Genomic DNA, 4,847 nt, shown 5'->3' with positions numbered 1-4,847 from the left:
TTCTGTTCCCTGAAGGAGAGGAACGAGGTACAACACATAAGTATGGGATATCACGCCCTGCGTGTCGGGCTGAAGAAACCTTTAATCACGCCTTTAAGGCAGATGACGTGTGATGACACGCGCACGGCCCCGCCTGCACATATAGCCGCTGTCATCACAGTCATCCCTCAGTTCGATAGCTGCTCTTCACAGAGCCAAACTGCTCAGTGGGGCCACCTTGTGTTGTACCTCGTTCCTCTCCTTCAGGGAACAGAAGTTATAGACATAACTATTCGTTCCCTTTCAGTCGATTCACTCGGTACAACACATAAGTATGGGACATATATACACGCCCCACAGAGCAACCACCGAACCAGAATCGGACCACCACATCCTTAGTGAGTGGTAGACCCAGCAGAAAGGACAGCATGAGCGACCGAAAGGGCTGTAACGTCCAACCGATAAAACCGCACAAAAGTGTGCGTTGATGCCCAACTAGCTGCCGCACAAATATCAGCTACAGGCACCCCTTTAAAAAGAGCCCATGAGGTTGCCATGCCCCTGGTGGAATGAGCTCTCACCCCGTGGGGCAAAGCAAGACCACCGGTGCCGTATGCCAGTGAGATAGCTTCTATAATCCAGTGGGACAGCCTCCGTTTGGACAGAGCTCTACCTCTATTTGGATTAGCGAAGCAGACAAACAGCAGGTCACATAAACGCACATTCTGAGTGCGCTCAATGTAGGTGCGTAGCACACGCACTGGACACTGCGTCCTCCTCTGCTCCTCAGATGCAAAAGGAGGGGAGCAAAAGCTCAGCAACTCAAACTCCATTGAGCTAGAAGATGCAGGCATGATCTTGGGAAAATAGGCAGCATTTGGACGCAATACGACCTTGTGGCCATCAGAAGAGAACTGTGTGCAGGAGGGATGCACAGAGAGCGCATGAAGGTCACCCACTCGCTTTGCCGAAGCCAAAGCGAGAAGTAATGCAGTCTTATATGAAAGAAATTTCATATCCACAGACTCAATGGGTTCAAACGGGGGGCTGCAAAGGGCCTCCAGCACCAAAGACAAGTCCCAAGCAGGGACACTGGACTTAAGCACGGGCCTCAGCCGGCGAACTCCTTTCAGAAAACGTATGGCGAGGGTGCACCTAGTGTCACCCCGTCAAAGCCAATATGACAAGCAGATATAGCTGCTAAATAAACCTTAATTATCGAAAATGAAAGGCCCTTATCCAGCAGCTCCTGCAGGAATGTCAAAACATCCACAATAGAGCACTGAAATGGGAGAGTGTGGCGGTCCTGGCACCATTGCTCGAAGGCGCGCCATTTGTAAGCGTACAAGCCTCTAGTAGATGAGGCCCTAGCGCTCTGAATTGTCGCTATCACACTAGGTGGCAAACCCTTAGCAATCACGTTTAACCTCTCAGCAGGTAAGCATGAAGGCGCCACAGATCTGGGCGCGGATGAAACACTTCTCCTCCCGCCTGAGAGAGGAGATCCCTGCGGAGAGGAAGCTGCCAAGGACTCGCTGCTAGCAGGCTGATTATCTCTGCATACCACGACCTTGTGGGCCACCAAGGGGCCACTAGAATCAGAGAGAGGGGGAATGCCGATGCACTCTCTCTAGAACTGGAGATATCATTTCCACTGGGGGAAATGCATACAGGAGCACGTCTGGCCATTGGTGCGCTAGCGCGTCCAAGCCCAAGGGTGCATCGTGGTCGATTATGGAGAAGAACAGGGGGCAGTGAGTATTTACCCTGGAAGCAAAAAGATCTATTTGCGCCTTGCCAAATAGGTCCCAAATCTGAGCCACTATTAAAGGGTGTAACCTCCATTCTCTCACCAGAGGACTCCCCCTGGAGAGAAGGTCCGGCCCCAGGTTCAGGTGGCCCGGGACATGGGTGGCTCTTAGAGACAGAAAATGAACACTGCACCACAACAGCAGAGAGCGAGACAGGAGCAGCCCGGGCTCCCTCCAAGGACGGAGAGCTAGCATGCAAGACGCAGTTACTGGCAGCCTCCTCCGGAGGTGACGCGATGCACACAAACGGTGAGAGAGAGTCCAGCGTTGAAACGCTCTCATTTTTAACAGTCCAAGTGGCACTATGGCGATCATAGATGCCATCATGCCCAACAAGCTTAATATTGTCTGGAAACGCAGTCTGCGTCCCAACTGAAACTGAGCAAGGCAGCGATGAAACGCGGCCACTCTGTGCTCCAACAAACGTGCGCGGCTGGTAAGCGAGCATATTTTCAAACCGAGAAAAGTAATCTGCTGACTCGGGATTAGCGAGCTCTTTTGAAAGTTCACAGAGAACCCCAGTGTCTGAATGTGTGACAGAACCAGCGACAGCTGTGTCTCCACCTGCTCTCTGGAGCAAGCTACGAGAGCCCAGTTGTCTAGGTAGGCTAAGATGCGGATTCCTCTCTCTCTGAGGGACGCTAGCGCTGCCTCGGCACATTTCGTAAAGGTGCGAGGAGCGAGCAAGAGCCCGAACGGCAGCACTAGGTATTCGTAGGCTACGCCCTCGAATGCAAACCTCAGAAACTGCCTGTGTTTCGGGTGTATAACCACATGAAAATAAGCATCTGTTAGATCGATTGTTGCAAACCAATCTCCCGGGCCGACCGCATTCAAGAGCTGTCTGAGTGTTAGCATCTTGAACCTGTACGTTCGTAGATACGTGTTCAAGACTCGCAGGTCGAGGATGGGACGAAGCGTTCCCCCTTTTTTCGGAACAACAAAATAACAGCTGTACCAACCTTTGTCTGTCTCCGAAGCGGGGACCACTCGTATTGCTCTTTTCTGCAATAGCGCCTTTATTTCCTCTCTGAGTATCATGGCCGCCTCGGTGTTGACAGTCGTGTTTACGACTCTTTGGAAACGAGGCGGCTTGACCCGGAACTGCAACCGGTAACCCATGGCAACGGTTCGCAGCACCTGTCACTACCCGATCCGTACCGGAAACCCGATCGGTACCCCGCATGCACGAAAGGTGTCTACTTGCGGTCGAAGCGTTTTACGATAGTTACAGGTCAGAGTATCTGTTAAGATGTTAAGAATAATAAGTATCTCTTAAAATGTTTCCGATAATGAAACATTTAATATAATGTAGACAAAAACAAAAAAAATAAAAAGATAATGACAGATCGGGACTCCCGATCCTTGCTGAGCATGTGCAAAGTCGGACCGTACAAATCGGGTCTACCCGATCCGTACCGCGCATGTGCAGGGGTTTTCTTCTTCTTCTGTTCGTTTAATGGCAGTGTACTCCCCAGTGTACGAGGATACCGCCACCTGCTGACTGAGCGAATGAACCCTATTGTAAACTGAATTAGCATCATTACAAACGTGTGTTAAATTTGATTTAGTGATAATCGAGTGTGTTTATGCTTGTCTGTGTGGAGAGGATTGTTGAAATAGTGATGATGATGTCCACTATCACTGTCAATTGCCAGTAAACACTTCATCTGGCTGCTGAATCTTCACGTGACATATTACAAAGTCTGTATTATTAACTCTGTAATTAGGCACCATTCTTCTTATTTTACGGCGCTGTTGTTCAATCGGGGAACGCTCTCTGTTGAGGAGAAAAGCGTGAATTTGTTGCGGATACGGATTATCCATTGTTTAAATGTCCCGGTAGTCGAAAAGGAGGCAGAGCTGTTGAGAAATGCTAGGAGCTAACTGGGCGCTAACCGTGTCATTCAAATATATTGAATGTCGCAATGTTGGCAAAGAGAGGAAGTGACGTAAGATTTGCGCATGCGGGGTACGGATCGGGTTTCCGGTACGGATCGGGTAGCGACAGCACCCACGGAGAGGGGGCACAAGCGCGCCACTGAGGGAAGTGAGCAGCCAGCCGGCTGACCTGCAGCACCGTCGACGGGACGTTGTCGCCCCCCAGTGTGTCTGCAGGGGACTGCATCACCTGCCTGACCTGGCTCATTCTGCCTGCAGGCTGAGTATTTGATTGTTTGAGAATAAACAACACTCTTTATTGATTGTAACATGGAAACATGTACATTTATACATTTTGTTGGAGGCACCTTTTCTGGGGCACAACAATGAAAAACAGCGGGAACACTCGATGTGGTCACCTGAACATTTAACACACCTGAACAGGGAGTTACCTGAGGCATTTTGTGTGCAGGGGTTTTGTGCTTGGGAGACAGTGTTAGGAAAGTGCAGCGCCTTCTGGGGCTGACAACCTGAACATAACTTAAGCGGCACCTCTTGTGCGGCAACAGAGGGGTAAAAACAGCGTCTCCCTGCTGCTGGACCCCCTCTCCACTCGAAACCACAGCTAAGAGGGCTGAGGCTTCTTCCTCCTGGGCGTCGGGTCCCGCCGGGGGCCCGAGGGTGGGCCTTTGCTCCAGGCCGACTGGCGTGGAGCTCAGGCCGGAGGATGTGCTCTCGCTGGCGGCACACCCACTTCAACAGTGGGCGCCGGTCTCTTGCCAGACGGCAGAGGAGCGGCGGGCCTGTGAGAGCTAGCTGTGGGCTTGGGCTTGGGCTGACGTCTAGGGATGATGTCGCGCAGAGCTTCCGTCTGCTTCTTCCTCAGATCGAATCTAGCCTGATTGGCTTCAAGTGAATGTCCGAATAACCCAGCCGCAGACACTGGTGCGTCCAGATATACAGCCCTGTCCCTATCCGGGACGTCCGAGAGGGTCAGCCACAGGTGCCTCTGCGCCACTACTGTCGAAGCCATCCCTCTGCCCAGGGAGAGCGCTGCACAGCGAGACGCACGGAGGATATAATCTGTGGCGACTCTGACCTCGTTAAGAAGAGGTGCCAGCGGGCTGTCATCAGGGACCAGCGATCCGAGCTCCGTCAGGCACATTGCCTGGTACA

General features: G+C 51.9%; 1 pseudogene; it reads right to left on the bottom strand.

Moving 5' to 3' along the window:
• Positions 1-374: 374 nt before the first annotated feature.
• On the bottom strand, positions 375-3,939 carry LOC148100789 (uncharacterized; annotated as a pseudogene).
• Between the last annotated feature and the right edge of the window lie 908 nt (positions 3,940-4,847).

Source organism: Neolamprologus brichardi, chromosome 10, assembly GCF_056152115.1.
Source record: "Neolamprologus brichardi isolate AB-2024 chromosome 10, ASM5615211v1, whole genome shotgun sequence".
NCBI classification, from domain to species: Eukaryota; Metazoa; Chordata; class Actinopteri; order Cichliformes; family Cichlidae; genus Neolamprologus; species Neolamprologus brichardi.
Note: the sequence above shows the minus strand (reverse complement) of the source record. Positions and strands in the feature narration are given on the sequence as shown.